The sequence below is a fragment of the Anastrepha obliqua genome, chromosome 4, assembly GCF_027943255.1.
Source record: "Anastrepha obliqua isolate idAnaObli1 chromosome 4, idAnaObli1_1.0, whole genome shotgun sequence".
In the NCBI taxonomy this organism is placed as follows: Eukaryota; Metazoa; Arthropoda; class Insecta; order Diptera; family Tephritidae; genus Anastrepha; species Anastrepha obliqua.
Window position 1 is genome coordinate 25,598,921 of NC_072895.1, and position 19,473 is coordinate 25,618,393.

Here is a 19,473-nt window from a genome sequence, read left to right on the forward strand (position 1 = left end):
TGCCATTTTTGATAATGGAATATTTGCCAGCGTTGTTGGTGGAGTGCTGTCCAGATTCTAGTATCGCCAAGCTGATTAAATGTGGTAGGACAAAGTCAACGCAGATCGCCGAGATTATTGGAAAGAAGGCCAATGATCGAGTATTTGAAACGCTACGAAATACGAAGTTTTCTCTTATCGCTGATGAAACAACAGATATTAGTACCACGAAAAGCTTAGTTTTGGTAGCAAGGTTTGTTGACAGTGCACGAGTGGTACAGGATAGGTTTCTTGCTTTGTTAGAAGTTACCAAGTCAGACGCAGTTTCTATTTTTCAGCTCATAAAACAATTTTTCAATACCAATAATATACCACTTAAGAATATTATCGGCTTGGCAACAGACGGTGCAAATGTTATGGCAGGTGATGCAGGAGGTGTTAAAGCATTGCTTAACAAAGAAACAAATTTTTTTTTTATGACATGCACTTGCCATTCACTTCATTTATGCACAAGTTATGCCAGCAGACATCTGCCGAAAAGCATTGATTTTCTGTGCCGTAACATTTATAATTATTTTTCGCATAGCTCCAAAAGGATCAATGATTTGAAGGAATTTCAAGAATATTGTTCAGTTGAGCCTCACAAAATATTGGGAGTCTCACAGACTCGATGGCTGTCGTTGGAGGGTGTAGTTGCACGGCTTATTGAACAGTGGGACAGCTTAAAGTTATATTTTATTTCTTGCTTTTACGAAGTGAATGGCATTCGCCCTGCGCAATTAGCAGAAGAAATGTGCGCAAACACCAAGTGTTATTTTTTGTTTTTAACATACATATTACCTATAATTAATAACCTCAACAAAGATTTTCAATCGGAGAGTTCCCGACTGCCATACTTATATTCCAATATGAAATCTATTTATCTTTTAATTATAAATAATTTTGTTAAACACGATGTTTGCATTAAGGAAACAAATATTGACTTTAGAAGTGAAAGCAATCAAAAGCCATTGCGTGATATTTTCGTAGGAACTAAAGCGGAGATATTTATGACAAAACACTTAAGTGAAGATGATATAATTGAAGTAAAGAGAAATATACTTTCTTTCTATGTCGAGCTCTTAAACCAAATTAACAATCGGTTTGATTTCAATCGTGAAGATATTAAAATGTTACAAATAATTACACCGGCTAAAGTCTTATCGCAGGAAGATTTGCAGATACTCCCGTTGATACTTACATTCAGTGAGTTAGTGGATTGCGACCCTGACCAAATTACAAGTCAGTGGAATTTGTTAAGGTTGAGTGATGTAAATCTTTCTGCTGATATGGATATAGACACATTTTGGTCGAAGGTGAGCTTATTGAAAAATGGTATCAATCAAAGAAGCTTTGCCGAATTATCCGATTTCATTTTTAATTTACTTTCACTTCCACACAGCTCTGCCGCGGCTGAAAGAAAATTTTCAACGCTTTCTCTAATTAAAACGAAACTACGTAACCGACTAGAAATAAGTAGTATTAACCCTCATTTGTACCAATGGGTCCAGCCAGACCTTTTTAAACTTTGTTTCACTATTTTATATGACAGGAGGCTCTTTTATGTTTTACTGCTTCTTGATATCCTTGGTTTGGTATCTTAGTATAGTTTTTTTCATGCAGCTAATTATAAAATTGTATAGATATATAATAAATTAACTTTTCCAGTGAAAAAGTCACATTGAGTACTAATGGGCCTGGCCAGACCCTTACGCGTATAACGTAGTGGCAATATACTTTTGTATGCAGCGGCCTACTTTATTTTCGGTTTGTGCATGGCTCCCTTTGCTAATTTGAATTTGAAATCCCGTAATACAAAATATTTTTATTTCTTCATATTGAATGTGTCATTTGAAGTCATAAATTGTTGTTTGCATTCAAGTGAAGAAAAGTCGGTGTTTTCAGTGAAAGCGTGTATTTATTGCATAAAAATGAGTCAAATAGATTTTATTTATGATAATGTGCCACGTAGTGATCCAAATTTTTATGAGTTGGTCGCAATTGCGTTGGCCGAAGAGATTGAAAATGAGAGCGAAAATGGCAATAATGATTCTAATTTTGGTGCCTTAGACGTTGAAAATGAGTCGCCACTTGAAGCTTCAGATATTGAAGCTGAATATGAAATTGAAGTCGCGGAAGATTATAGCAGTTCAGAAAGCGATGACGATTTCAATACTGATGTAAGTAACAACTTTATTGGCAAAGATGGGACAGTTTGAAGTAAGACAGTGCCTCAAAGTGGTCGCATTCGCTCCCATAATATACTGCGTTCTTCCGGTGGACCAACTATCGAATCGAATTCGCCTGTTGAAGTGTTTGATGCATTTTTTGCACCAAATATATCATATATTATTATAAGCGAAACAAACAAGTACGGTACGGCAAAAACAAATGAATGGAACTGGCAAGATCTTAACGAAGCAGAGCTGAGAGGTTTTCTTGATATTCTTATTGCAGCAGGAGTCAGCAATAACAATTATCAGGCAGCGTCAGTTTTGTGGAAAACGAACCAGATGCCAATTTTCAGAGCAACGATGTCTTACCGTCGTTTTTTGACAATATCACGTTATATACGCTTCGATGACGGGCGTACTAGATCTTTTCGCTCAGAAACTGATAAAGCAGCACCAATACGAGACATTTGGAACTTTCTAAATGAAAATCTTCAAAAGAATTTTCGACCGTATAGTGAGATAACTGTTGACGAACAATTCTTTCCTTATCGAGGAAGAACAAAATTTACACAATATATACCTTCAAAACCGGCTAAGTACGGTATAAAAGTATGGTGGGCATGTGATGCAAAAACCCATTATCCTTTGATTGGAAATATTTATACCGGAAAAGAACCCAATGAGGAGAGAGCAAAAAACCAAGGAGAAAATGAGCTTATACGTTTGGTTTCAAAATATGCAAATTCTGGGCGCACAAAGTTGCTGATAACTTCTTTTCCAGTTTTAATTTATGTAAGCGTCTAATTGGCTTGGGGCTGTCATACGTTGGAACCCTTCGAAGCAATAAAGCATGCATCCCACCCGAAATGAAAAAGCACAAGAATAGGACAGTTCTTTCCTCTGAGTTTGGATTCCACAAAGACAATGTAGCAATTTGTTCATACGTTCCTAAGAAGAACAAAGCAGTGATATTACTATCAACGGTTCATTATGACAAAGTTGAAGTTGAAGGCGCCAAGCAAAAACCAGCAGCAATAATGAATTACAACAAAAATAAAGTGGGTGTTGATGCCATGGACCAAATGCTAACTCGATACACTACTAAAAGGAAGACAAAGAGATGGTCTTTTGCTTTTTTTTACAATATTGTAGATGTGATGGCATTAGGAAGTTTTGTTATATGCAAAGAAAATAACAATTACACTAAATTAGACGCACGCAGACATTTTTATGCGATTTATCGGAAATATTAGCACTTCCGCAAATCGAGTGCAGACGTAACAACATACATGTTATGAAGCATTCCGCTTGTCGATCTGGAATTGAAGCTATTTTGGGAGAATCTAAGGTATGTATTCAAGAAGAAGTATTCATTTTACAGAAGCTGCCCAAAACCCTCACAGAAACCAAAAGTGATACCTTAGAAAAAAAACGGGATTGCAGTTTATGCCATGCTCAAGACAAACATTGCCGTAAAACCAAATTCTTCTGCCAGGAGTGTGAAGAAGCTGTTTGCCAGCAACATTCGAAATGTTATTACATACATATGTTTTAATTGCATAAAAAACAAGTAATTTTAATTTTAATATTTATTTTGATTTATAGAATACTCTATTTAAGTTTTTAAAATGTTACAATAAAGATAAACTGAAGTTTCCACAAAATTATGATAGATTTACTCCCACCCAGACCCATTGGGTCCAGCCAGACCCATTGGTACTCTATATGACAATTCATATGTCTGTCAAAATAAGGGTTAATAGCATCATGCTATGTAAAGAGCTCGTCAATGTGAAAAGTCCCCACTATGTGTGGTCAGTAAAAAGAGATTTTTTTTTGTAATATTTATTTATTTTAGCGGTTGTTTTGAACAGCTGCAATTTCTTACATGTATAAACGTACATTTAAGTGTTAGTTTTAAAGTAATGTGATTTTTTACAAGACTATAATGCATTGATCTCATATGTATATGTATGTATCTATGTATAAATACTTATGTACCTTCATGTATATGTTAAAAACATATAACAACATATCAATAATAAGCAAATGAATTCATTTCAAGTTGATTCTTGACAAAAAAAAATTTTGGGCATTTTTCCTCGGATTTGGTCCGATTTGGTTTGTAATTTGGTCGGAAATTTTTTTTTTTAGTGGCAACCCTGGTCATAACTGAAATGTACAAAAAAAAAAAGTGGATAAGAGACTCGAAAGAAGTAGTAGTATTGTTGTTGCATTTGCGTACAAAGACAAACAAAAGTATATTGTTGTGATAATGCGCATATGAATTTACGAGTATTTGTTGCACATATATGTTCTATATATACATATCGAAATTGCGTCGTCGGGGTGTCGCGCGTGTTGAAATTCGCGGAAATTCAAGAACAATCGAGAAAGAGAGACACAAAGAAGAACACAATATGTCGCTGAGAAAGATAAATTCATTGAGAGTGGATGAATTTAAAGAGCAATTGCGCGCTCGCGAACTCTCAACTGCGGGTACAAGAAATGAACTGATGCTTCGGTTATCGGAATGCGTCAATGCCGATGAAATAGAAGTTCAAAGCGGCGAAAGTGTGTTGCAAGCTCAGGTAAACGAATTGCGTGTAATGTTAGGTAGTATGCAAGTTAACAGCAGACCACTTACCCCATTACAATGCTAAATGTAAACACAATTGAGAAAACATATTTTGCATCTTACAAATCCGCCAGCTCAGCATTATGCTGCTGCGTAATAAAAATTAATTGAAAATGAAATTGATATCTTCTTTGACCAGGCTGATGCAATGCCAAACCATCATTGTGAAATACATAGATTTAAGGAAACAAATTGTGAAGATATAAATAAGGGAATTTATAGAATAAAGTTTAGTTTTTACTCCGTCTTCAACTGAAGCACGTCTTTTTTAAAAAAATGTTATTCCAGTAAGGAAAAACATAATTTGCATGATGGAAAGAATAATGAGATGGCGCCTATCGTGGTCCCGTTACTTTGCTCTCAGCGAATTTGACAACGAGTTACGTGATTTTACCTCAAGTATGGCCAGATTACCATTTTCGTGATTGATTTAGCATTTTTTTTGTTATTTAGTCTGAGCCGAGCGAAGTATTTTGCTAACTTGAAGTTAGAAGAACCACGAGTGCGACGAAAGAGGTCCCCGAGTAGCTTTTTTTCTTTTCTTTTGATAAAAAAAGTAAAAAACAAAAAAGACGCGTTTGAACGCAAGCCGCCTTGCCCGCGAACAAACATTTTTAATAAAGAAAACGGTACTAGTGTGTTCAGTGCGTGCGAGGAAAAAGCTTGAATTACTCTAACAACCAACCGAAAAAAAAGATTTAGGCGAATCAAAATCAAGGCGCGACGCCATTGAAAAAGCTAAACAAAATATACTTTGAACAAAAGCAACCAACGGAATATAAAAATCAACGTAGCGGCATTACCAGAAACAACCAACTGAGTGCATCATCTAAGGCAGCATTATGAAATTTATAGCCGAAATTCTAACGTAAGTCATAACGAATTAAATAAAGAAATATTGTGGAAAAATAAATCATTGAATATTAAAAAAAAAATTTTATAAATCCTGAAACGAAAGGATAAAATTAGGAGATAAGACATATTGATATTGTTTAGATTTTTTTTTTAAATAATTGAAATAGAAAAAAATGCCGAAACAAAGCTTGAAGGAAATTTATTATAAATACAGAAATTTAACCGAAAAATAAACTGAAAAGCAAATTTTGTAAATTTTAAAACGAAGAAAGGGCGAAAATAAGAATCGCACACTTTAATTTATTATTAAAAAGGAAAAAACATTTATTGTCAAAACTAAAGCTGAAATAAAGCTTCACGGGAATTTATTACTCGAAAAATGTCAAACCCAAGCAATCTGGTACGACCAGCTAGGCTAAGCACAAATAACACAGCCAATCCAAATCCTCAGGACCCATCCGACTCCAACAATCCTCCAACCCAAAGGCAAATAAATTTTTCAGATCTAAGAGAACTAGTTTCACAAATGAGCCCTTGATTTTGAAAGTCGACTAAGTCAAAATTTTTAAAAATCGAGTTTATCAGCTACTTGTTATCTAATCCTAATGAACTAACATAATCTGAAGAGATTAGCAGTATCCCATGAAAATTAACTCGTAAAATTGAGTGTATTTTTTGGTTGTTAAACAAAATACGAAAACTGTTCATTTTGATAGTCGACTAAGTCAGTTCGTTGAGAAATTTTGAAAAATAAATAATAATTTTGTAATGCCTTCAGATAACGATTCAGGTATGATCAAGTAATCATTTAAATGTAAAAACGTACTATTTATAGTTAATTGTAGACATTGTACGGCGAAGAAGTTTAAGTAATGCTCCCAAAAAATGGAAACGAATAAGAGCAATATCGTCTTCAGATGAATCAACTGATACTGTGAAAGTGAATTCGGAACCCCTACAAATGGAAGAAATCAACATGAAATCAAGAAAGAGGAGCCGAAATCAACTTAATTATGCACAAAATATAAGAAAAATGAAGAGAAATAGTGGAGAGGAATATGAAACAAAAAAGTCTAAGCTTGTGAGTGGTAAACTTTTCGAACATAAAGATTGCCGTTGTTCCAAACAATGTATAAATGCAATTGGATATGAAGATAGGAAAGCAAATTTTGATTTTTTTTTTGGAAATTAGCAAGTTTTGAAAAACAGAATTTGTTTCTGCACGGTTTGGTTCGAAAACTATGAATAAAGCAAAGACGACCCAGAAATAAAGAAGGATATATGAGAAAATGTAGTTATAAGTATCATATAAATTTACGGAATTCAGAAGTTTCCATTTGTAGAACTTTTTTTTTGGATACTTTCAAAATATCTTACGGAAGATTAAGCGGTGCCTTAAATGCCAAATCACCTGGAATGGATTTACGTGGCAAAATGCTTGGTTCATCTAGAAAAACAGATGAAGATAAAATTAAAGAGGTACGAGAACATATTCTGAGTTTTCCAGCATGTGAGAGCCATTACACGAGATCACATCACACTTCAGGTCGAAAGTATTTAAGTGCTGACTTAGATATCCGAAAAATGTATGAGTTGTATGTGAAAAAATGTGATGAAAATAATATATCACGTGTGAAGGAGTGGACTTACAGGAAAATTTTCAATACGGAGTTCAACTTAAATTTTCATACTCCTGGTAAAGACACTTGCCAAAAGTGTGATTCACTAAAACTAAAAATAGAAGCATCCAGTAACGAAGACGAGAAGTTGCTTCTTATGGAAATTCGTGATTCACATCTTATCAGTGCCGAACAGGCCAGAAAAAGTTTAACAGATGACATACAAAAAGCAAAAGATAACCCGAGTGAATATTACGGTTTCACATTTGATCTACGGAAAGCACTTGCGTATCCAAAACTTTCTGTTTCGGTAGCTTATTATAAGCGCAACATGTATGTATACAATTTGGGGTTTCATAATTTCCACAATGAAAATGCTAAAATGTATGTATGGGATGAAACAATCGCTTCAAGAGGATCACAGGAAGTTGCGTCCTAGCTTACAGTGATGGTTGCACAGGACAAAATCGTAACATCAATATAGCTTTAGTTTGGTTAAAAATTGTACAGTCATCTGATAACAATGTTGAAACTGTTGATCATAAATTTATGGTATCCGGCCATTCTTTTTTGCCAAATGATCGCGATTTTGGTATGATAGAAACTAAAATTAAAAAATCGAATTATTTATACATACCTGAGCATTATTATAATTTAATAGAAGTATGTAAAAAAAACCCATTTTTGGTGGTACAAATGGCTCAGAAAAATTTCATTTCGACAAAACAACTAAAAGATTCAACGAATAATAGAAAGAAAAACACCAATGGAGAAGCTGTGTCTTGGCTAAAAATTCAATGGATCAGATTTCTAAAAAATTCTCCATATAAGATGTTTTATAAAACTTCCTTAGATGACAATTCCGAATTCAAAATATTAGACCTCTCACCTAAAATAGGAAGACCTAAAATATACAAAAATATTGATTTGCCTCCATTGTACACAACTATTAGACCAATAACAAAAGAAAAACATAAAGATATGATGGATTTACTACCCTATATCCCACCAATTTTTCACAAACACGTTACTTCCCTAAATATGTATTAACAAATAATTTACTTTGTTACAATGAAATGAGTTTGAATAAAATGTTAATTACTAATAAAAATGTTTCCTTGGAATAAGTCATTTATAAAGTCATTCTGTTAATTTTGAAAGTCGACTAAGTCATTTGCAACCTTTCAAAAGCACATATCCAGTTAAAAATGGTTATACATTTCACAACCATAATAAATTCTTGTTTGTTGGCACTACTTTACTGTCGAAAAATCATTTTCCATAGTGGAAAAATATTTTTTAATCCTTTAAAACGCAAAACTCTAATTATCTCGAAACAAGGAAAATATGACTTAGTCGACTTTCAAAATCAAGGGCTCAAATAACCTTAGAAGTTCTTAGCAGTCAAGCACCAACAATTGTGCAGGCCGCACTCTATCCCAACGCGAATTTTGTTAACATGGTCGACCAAACAATAGAAACACAACCTCTAGACAGTTTAGGCGACCTCGACAAAATTCCCGACGTTGTTAAATGCTTAAGGGAATTTTCAGGAAGACCAGGGGAGTTTAACTCTTGGAGGAAGAGCGTGGAAAGAATACTCAGAATTTATGAGCCCTTACGCGGAACAGCAAAGTACTATGGAATCCTAAACATAATTAGGAACAAAATCGTAGGATTTTCCGCGCAAGGAAACCTAACTAAATTTAATTAAATATTTTAACAAACCTCAACCAATTATTTCACCAAGGAAGTGAAAACATAACTTAATATTTAAACACAACCAAAGGTTTTCACAAGGAAGTGAAAACGTAGCTCGTGCGACCAACAAATAGGTCGCTATCCCACGGGCATACGACACCAAATGCGCAACTATTCAATAGCTGACCGTGCATTATCATTCTTGGGAACCAACCTGTCACCAACAGAAGTCACCTGTCAACCAACGTGACTTCGTGGAATAAATAGAAGTAAGAAACATATTTTGGTTTAGTTATTAAGTTGCTTTGAGTAAGTAAAAGAGCTTTTGCTTCCAAAAAATATTATTTTTTTAGTTCCTCAATAGAGAAACCAATAACTTGCATAAGCACTTATAACACATAACGTAACATAACAATAAATATTTACTCTAATTAATTTAATCCGTTTAGGCTAAGACACTATAAAAACTTGAGCTCAAGAATAAATAAACCACTTGTAAAGTTACACCGAACGCACTCGCATTTTATTTTTCATATCACACGAAAGTAGTCAAAAGGCAATTTGTTTGTTCGCGTACTTTCCACCTAATATAATAAAATAATTTAAAAACGCTTAAGATTTTCCACACACTAAAACATACGTAGAATACTATATAAATGCGTTAAATGTAGTCTAATGCACTCAACACCAGAATGTACAAAAACCAAAGAAATGCTACCTATGTACGTGTGCTCATTGCCAACAACACCACACTGCGAACTATAAAGGCTGCATAGTTTATCAACAACTTACTAAAAATAAGCCCATAACTCAGTCACCGACAAGCATTCACCGCGAACGGTCACCAACGCTCCTCGGCTGTTTATATTTACAGAGTGGTTACAGTGTTTCACATTATTGTTCAGTGCCCAAACAGCAACCTCGTGTTATTGTGCTATTTGTGTTATCTTTATGCTGAATTTCCTTACTTTCACCGTACACACACCTAAAACCTGCATAAAATCAACATAATACAGTGTCAAATATCCCCTGGGGCCACCAACCTGGGGGATAATAGAGCAAACCTAGCCCAGCCCCAGCCCCTGAGCAAAAAGAAAAAAAAAAGAATTCGTCCAATCTGGCACCACCTTAATTTATAGCCACTTCCTATGTACCATAACATATCTACTATGTATTGGTATTATTTCTTCGTACGCATCTGTTATTTACTTCATGATGTACACACATACATATGGTATTTATGTAGGATAAAATGCACCCCTGCATGGCAACCCGAACACGACGAAGACACAGAAAAACTAAACGGACGCCACAGAGTTTGAAATAGTGAGTTAGACATGGTAGAACGGGGTGTTAACACCAAAAGCTGAATAAATGGATTATAAGTTTGTAATAAATAAAAGCTGAATAAATGGATTATAAGTTTGTAATAAATAAAAGCTGAATAAATGGATTATAAGTTTGTAATAAATAAAAGCTGAATAAATGGATTATAAGTTTGTAATAAATATACTGAATAAAAAGATAATAATAAGTTTATAATAAATTTACTGAATAAACGGATAATAAGGAGTTTGTGATAAGTGTACTGAATAAATGTCCTGATATTAGTGAATTCCTACATTTATGCACAGTTAGCTTTAAACAGTTTTTTTCCTGATATCCTGATTTGTACTTAAAATGAGACGCTCAATAAAATTCAAATTCAATACCAAAAAAGATGATCCAAAGTTCATCATAGTGAAAGCCAGCGATCCAAAAAAAAAAACCTCTCATCTTACTCCATCTTCGCGGTCCACAAATCCTTACTGGCTATATGCAGAGACGTAAATAAGATAATCCCAGTTGCGGATGGAAGCTTAATACTTTTGTTAAAACGCAAACAAATTCTTAGATGCCAAGACTCCGCCCTAGTATATGCGAAATAACGGCAAAATACCACGAAAGACTCAACAGCGTCAAAGGAACGGTTTATGCTCCATTTCTAAATAACGTACCAGAAACTGAAATCGTAGAAGGATTCAAGGAATATAGATAGAATTTTGAAACCAACCGGAGTCGTCCTCCTCACATTCTACAGTTATCATCTACCTGACAAAATAAACATCGCATGGATCAACACATCCGTCAGACCTTATTACACCAACACAATGCGCTGCAAAATATGCTAAAGAATTGGCCATATCCAAAAACTTTGTAAAGGCATGTCCGCTTGTGTCTCGAGCAATTTACCTCCCCACGTTCCAGAACCATGTACAAGAATCTACTGTGCAAACAGCGCTGGAGATCACACAGCAACATTCAACTCCTGCCCAAAATACCTACAAGCAAAAGAAGTGCTAATAATAAAAACACAAGAAAAATGCTCAATAACTTACAATTATACATTTTTTTTTTTGAAATTAATGTCAAGTCGAAACCTAACATGTATACAAGTTAAGCCACAATAGTCCAGCAGCCACCCTCGTAATTATTTCTGTACTCATTAACACCTAGCAGCATCGCCAACACTTGCAAGCGAGAGAGTTGTTTGCCTGGTATGTTGAGCAGAGTCAGAGAACTTAGCTTCTGAGTTACTCTGGTAGAGCAAGCAAACGATCACCGGATTCTTATTGGAATTGAATAAGTAATTACTGTTGCTGATAACAGCGGAGATTGAGTAGGCGGTATGATTATTCTTGCTGGATCGTTTTTCCAATCAGAGTATGGTTGCAATTGGACTACGCAGGTCGTACAACGAGAAGTAGCGACACACGTATATTTGATTAATAAATTTAATTAATATTAATAAAAGTATTAAGAGTTTTATTCACTTACATGTATTAATGCTATGTTTTTTATTTTTGTAAAATAAAGCATTATGTACCGTGGTACATGTGCACATTTTCTTAATTTCTTCTAATTTCCATCCTCCTTATGTTCATACACACAAACGAAACACAGGTATGTCTTCTATATACAAATTAAACACAGCGATAAAATGTCCCACCCGATCATGATTACCTTAACGAAAGTAGTGAAAGTTTCCCTTTTTGGCTGTTAAGTTTAAGCCCAGCCGACGTAGTTTTATTCACTACAAATCCATCGAGGCGTGCACACGTATAAAAAAAAAGGGGGAAACTAGCATACGCAAAAACAAAAAAAAAAAGAATAAATTGGAGCTATCATTTAAGGGATCATAATTTTTGGTAAGGCTCTTTTCCACCGACATTTTTTCGTTAATACATTTTAAGTAAATTTTAATACAAGTATATGCGCATATACTTTCACCTTACAGAATTTCTTCAAGGCTGTCGGCCGTCAATATCCTCTGCCACATCGGATTCATCTACACCTAAGCGTACTCTCATACGTACCATAGCATTATAAAAGTTTTCAAAGTTTTTCAAAGTTCCAAAAGTTTTTTTTTTTAAAAACCAGTGTTTTGTGAAAATATGTATATGGGTTTAAGCTAACTTTTTGCGGTTCTTCGAACGCTTTATATATATATTATATATGTATATATATATACATACATACAATGATTAACAGTTGTTAACTGTTAACAGCCACAGTTAAGAAGAAAAAAAAAACGAAATGCTTTTGAATTAAGTTAAAATCGAAACTAGTGAATAGTTATTAAATTTTTATGAATTTTGTGAAAAAGCTTTCAAATCATGATAGTTAAATAATTTTTGTTTCTTAATTTTTTTTCGTGTGCATATACATATGTATATAGGCTAACATTATTAACCTCCCTCAACATAGTTTTTTACTTTTTTTTATTTTTCTTTGCAACTTTATAAATATTTTATAAAGATAATTTTTTTTTTAAATGGAACGGAAATCGAATTAAAAGAAAAAGAATTTTAAATAAGTGAATTTATCATAATAAAGGATCAACCTAATATAAATTAAACCACACAAAATCTAGCAACAACCACACAGCGAGGAGGCCTTCTACGCATCGTTGGACTGCTATGTCGACACCAATATGTAAGTGCAATTGCTAATTCTTTATATTCTTTACTTTATGTTAATATTCACTCTCCCGCTCATTTAAATTCATGTAGACGTAGGTATGGAAGTATAGTATGTAGCAATTTGCAATAACAGTTTTTTTTCGTTTGAGAGATCTCATTTATGCAGAACAATGTACATCCATACGTACGTAAACATACTTTGATATTTTCGGTTATTCCATTCCGTTCCTTTTGTTTCCTTATATACATACTTTGAATATTATTTAATATATTTTTCTTTCGGGTTAATGACTACATATATGTATATATTATAGAAAATGTTGAGGTTGGGCAGTTTTAGTAAGTTAATGTACACCCACAAAATAATGTTAGTACGCCATTGTTTAAAATATACTTATTTTTGATAATTTTAATAATTTGTTAATAAATATTGTAATGAAAATGATTTACTAGATTTTTTTATAATTTTGGTCTGATTTCGGAGGAAGTGTAGATGATCTAATGGGGCTTTATTTGCATCTACAAAGCCAAGGTAGGGTGGGTATAGAGCAGCCGCACGACATACACATGCACGTTAACACCACCCATATCACACACTACTTACCAATAATGTAAACATTTAACCATAATTTAAGACCACACACAAATTCCCAATAAATAATAGAAGCACTTATGTATTAATAGCGAAAGTGTCAAATATGTCATTGACACTTTGCTAATGAAGGAAGCGGCCGTCACCTAACACTTACGGTCCGCTTTCCATAGAATTAAGATAAACATAGAATCCTAAGCCTCACACATATAAGCTAGGGTTACGAATGTAGTAGTAAGAAAATATGTTATAAATAAGAAGGAATGAATAAAGAGAGTTAGACTTATTATTGAAACACCAAGCAAGATGGTTTAATTTTTAAAAACCTTCCGCGCTCCGTGCGAAAGTTAAGTTGCATGTTTATCTCGTGAGGCGATAGTTATGATGGTAGCTTGGCTCTGCTGCTGCGTTTCCGAACCCACATACTGAAGCTCCGGGACACAAGCGAGTGCACACGGCGCAGTGACAGACCATCACCACAAGCAAGCCTACCAGAAATCACCTATGGTCACATAACAATTATTGAAAATCATCAGTTTTTCGGGCCTCCGACTACCCCTAACCCCTTAAAAAATTAATTAATTATATTATTATAGATCATTTGATGGCCTAGTTGGCAACGGGAAACTATTCAAGGAGAATTTCCATATGGATGTGTGTAGTTTTAACCAGTTGTAAGAGTATAAACTGCTTCGTCCTCAACTGGGACCTAAAAAGCGAACACGGCCAAATGATGAAATCTCACCAAAGCCAAAACTATGTTAGCTGCCGGGTTGGACTAAGTTTATGCTCATAACTTAACTAACGAATTTCTAATTTCAAATTTTTTTTGTTCTTATTTAATTAAATAAGATTCTTTGCTTGTGCAACACTTCAACGGGATACTGCGTCTGTTTACCGCATAAGCAGACAACACTTGGGAATCATTTTAACCGAAGTTTGTGACGCCATTGTTTCTGCATTAGCCAAGAAAATTCCACCGCTCACATCTGCAGCAATAGAACGCATTAATGCATATTCAGCAAGCGGAATATTCCCACGATCATATAGAGTAGTGTTAAAAGGAATTCACTATTCCACTCCCATCGAAGAAATTACCAATTCAATTACACAGCTAGGCCATAAAGTCCGGAATATTTATAATGTTAAAAGCAGAATAAATAAACACCCGCTATCAATGTTCTTGTATAAATCCAATGCAAAACCAAAATTTATAAATTATATATCCTTACATTATAAATTATTACATTACATAAATTATTTGATTTACGGTATAAGGTCCCCAATAGCTAATTTTTCAGAAATAAAACAATTGCTTTACAAGCTGGATGCCCAGCTTGAAGTAATAATAAAATAAATGAAATAAAAATTATTTTATAAATTATTTCATTACATGGCGACCCTGCCAGCTTGGTGCTAAGATTTTTTGCACAAGTGGCGGAAAGCGCAATACTAATTCCAAAGTCCTGGTATTGATCAGCCGATAAGATCTGCCAGTTGCGTAGAAGTTCCTGGTCTGGCCAATAGACCAGAAGATAGATGACCACAGAAGGGCCGAAAGCTATCTCCATTGAGGAGTATAGGAGAAGAAATAATTTAATAAAGAAACCAGCCGAAATAGTCATCCCAATCGTAAAGAAGCCAAAGCGCAGAGGCGGCTATACCCAGCACATTAAACGGGAGATTGGATATCTGTTACGAGAAGTCAACACTCAGGCACCACCACCTTGGAACAAGGCTTGCTCCATTTGGGAACGCATCTCAAAATTGGAATTCCTGCTGCAACAGCGTAATCAGATTAAATAAATACATACAAAACAAAAAACTGTGCGTGCTTCACGCAGACAGTATAGGCTGACAAGCGTTAACCGCTCGCAGAAAAAAAAAATATAAATATAAATCCAATGTAAAAACAAAATTTTTCAAAATGTTTATGCACACATTGTCGTTTAAAAAAAAAAAAATAAAAACAAAAAAAAAAAAACAAAAAAAATATAAACCCAATGCAAAACCAAAATTTATAAATTATATATCCTTACATAAATAATAATAGTATTAATAATAAAATAAATGAAATAAAAATTATTTTATAAATTATTTCATTACAGTTGATTTGGAACCGAATGACAACAACAAAGAAATATACGCGATGAGACATCTGAAAAATGCAATAATTAGAGTAGAACCTCCTCGTCAAACAAGTGATATCGTTCAATGTCATAGATGTCAAGAGTCCGCAACCTTGAACATCAGGTGATTAAAGGGGACCAAATTAGAATTAGAACCTTTAGTATTAAGTATGTGTGTATGTATATAAGCAAGCCTATATGCAAAATAAAACAGTATACTTTTGGAGCTCATTGAATTTATAACGTTTTTCTCAGCCTTGCCTCCGGACAAACAAACGAGTTTGTCTGTACACTCGTAATGTTAGTTTCAGAAACTCATTTTACAGCCGAAACATTTCTCAAAATTAAAAACTACGATATAATCACATGTAATCATCCAAGCAATAGGGCACATGCTGGCTGAGCTGTAATTGTAAGATCTAGTATAAAGTAAGATATGCTAGAACCAATACAAACCGCATCAATACAAGCCGCTGGAATCAAAATAAAAGCAAACAATGCTGTCTTACAAATTTATGCTTGTATTCACCTCCACGGCATACTATCAAAGCCCCTGAATACGAAAACATGTTTAACTCATTCGGACCTAGATTTCTAGTGGGAGGCGATTATAACGCGAAGCACCCTTAGTGGGGCTCTTGACGAATCGGCTCCCTTAGCAAAAAAACTGTGTTGCTAACTCTAGAAATTGTAATTGTAAGTAAAAGTGGAGCAAAAGTAAAATTTGTAGAACAAACATAACCATTGACATCATTGCTATTTGATTTCCCCATATTATGCTGACATTTGAATTTCTGAATTCGTGAATTTGAGTAAGTATTTAAGTAAATTCGAATTATTTAATAAATAAATTATAATTTTACATTGATTAGGTTATTTCCGTGCTGATTTAAGCCTTTTCCTGTCCCTGTTTGTAAGTGAAGCTGTTTTCAATCGATTTCCTGCCAGAGTGCACGTAAGTTCAAACCAATGGCCAATAGACTGTGTAACTATCTAAAAACTGCCCAACTACAGTGCCACTCGTGTTTTAAATCCCATATCCTAATTGGTATGTACATATTGTCATTTCCATTGTGACGGGTGTGACCGTGTTACTGATATTTTTCGTTATAATTTTAGAATTTAAAACTGTTACTTAAATTAAAGGACACTAATCCCTGTCATGTGAATATTAAAGTTGTTTGATACCAAGTACATACTGAAAATGCATCATTTCCGACCATAGCTGCCATTTGAAGACTGTGACGGGTGTGACCTTACATATTTAAGGGGTTATATACCTTGTGTTTTTCAAAAAAATCAAAATAAATTTTATTTCTTTATCGTAAAGTACAATCCCTTGAGAACATTTTCCAAAAATTTCATAGAGATCTGAGCAATAGATTGAAAGTTACAGCGTTTTAAACTGTGCGTCGTCACAACGTAACGTAACTAAACTTGAAACTTTAAACGCGATTATCTCAAAAACGTGTTTTTCCAAAAATGCTTTTGCGGTGGACGCGATTGCAAAAAAAGTATTCAACCGATTTTTATAATTTTTTTTTAAATTGTTCGTAATTGATGTCGCCTCTTAGTGAACGATCAACTTTTTATGTATAAATTTTTATTTTGCAGATATGAATTTTTTAATGCCAATTTTAGGACTGTAGAAGTGGAGTTTTTTAAAAACATGTTCCTATTTTCAAAAAAATCAAAATATTTAATATATTGATCGTTCACTAAGAAGATATAACCCTATACTAATGAAATCTTTTCGATTTTTTGATTTCAGTTGACTTGGTGGACTTGAATCGCGTCCACCGCAAGCCTCTTCCAAAAAAAGGGTCTTGGGGGAAAACGCCATAACTCCGCCATTTTTAAATATTTTTACACAAACAAAGCCTTTTTTTTTCTTTAAACATTGTAATATCCAATAATAAAAACTTTTATACAATAAAATTATTGCTACATATCTTTAAAAAAAACCCAACTTTCGCTAATTTCACCGGACCACAAGGTATATAACCCCTTAAGCTTTCAACAAAACTTTACTTTCATTGACGTTTTTGTAAAATGTCCCAAATATTATATTATATATTAAATATTATATATATTCAAATATAACGGGGTTTTGTCAATAGTCATAAAGGAAGAACAAGAAAATGTAAAATAAAGACACATCGTAAAAAGAATGTAAACTCACTTTTCAGTGTAGGCGAAGTTCACAGTGTTGCCAAACTTATTAAACTTAAGGCAAAAATATAGTTTTTGATTTTCCCATATATATTATTCTCTGGCAGACATTATTTGACTGAATTTAACTAAAAACAACTAAATTAATTTTTTTCTGAATAGGGCCGTTTTAGGTGGAATTTACCAGGGTCATTTCCATTGTGACGGGTGTGACCGTGTTACTGACATTTTTCGTTATAATTTTAGAATTTAAAACTGTTACTTAAATTAAATTAAATTTTGCGTTACTTTTTTTTTGTCGGGAATATAGCATGTTGTCTGTTTTCTTTAGCTTAAGAGTTATCTAGTTTTATTTGATATATTTAATATTTATATAATATAATGATAAAATAAGCTTTAGTAAATCAATGATAATACAAATAATTACAAGTTAATCAATAAAGCAAACAGAAAACAATAACCTATGTTCTTTTAAATTTTATTGTACATGCATCCAACAAATAGAACAACCGGGGCATATTATTTGTCTGCGCTGGATTATTTAAGTTTACGTATGGAGTTTATTTTAGTTTCAATGTTTTATGGTGAACACAAACTTTGCTCCGGTTGTTGTGTAATTTCAGTGCAACGTTTATACAAGTGTACTCGGTAGTTAGAAAAGTAAAAAAGCTGATTAAGTTTTATTACTTATTTAGTAAACCAAATATGCCAAAATCCAGTTGCAAATTGTGCTATAATACATGGGCAAAAGAAAACATCAGTATGTTCCATGTTCCCCCAAGACGCAATAAAAAGAAAAAAATGGTCCGAGTCCTGTGGTGTCGAATTGCAGTCTGCTTCAAAACTTTGCTCGCTGCACTTTACTGCAGAGAATTTTGTATCTGGGTTGAATCGGAAACGGTTGAAATTATCTCAAGATGCTTTACCATACCTATTGCTATTGAAAGGATTTGCAGTTAGAATGAATTAAATAATAATTCTTCCAAATCCGTGGATGTTTCAATCCAAACCGAATAAATATTAATATAATTTAATTTCACAGCATGCTTTTTTTAATAAATGAAGTTTGTACTCTAGATCATATGAAGATTGTCGAGTATCATTTCTTGAAGTAGAAGTAGAGAAACTCAAAAACAAACTCGCTGAATATCAGAAGCTCGAAACTAGTGTGCAGTCCATTTTTACGGAAGCACAGGTGCGTAAACTAAGAGATGGCGACAAAAACGTCCACTGGACTTGGAACGATATTTCTTGCGCTATTTGTCTACATGCAGCCGAACCAAGGGCATACCTGCATGAATCATGAATGCAAACAAACAAATTTATGTAATAGTGGTTGGCTGAGCTGACGATGCGTGTACTAGCACAGTCCAGTCGTTAAGAAGCCGCGCAATGAAGAAGTCGCGTGTAAAAAATAATAAAATAAATTAACTTTAAACCGTTTTATATTACATACATGTAGGATAAAATGCACCCCTGCACGGCAACCCTAACACGACGAACAAACATCAAATTGAACGGACGCCACAGAGGTTAGAATACAATAGACATTGGAGAACGGAGTGGTGAACAGTGAGGTACATGTGAGCGATTCAATAGTGGACGTATTAAAT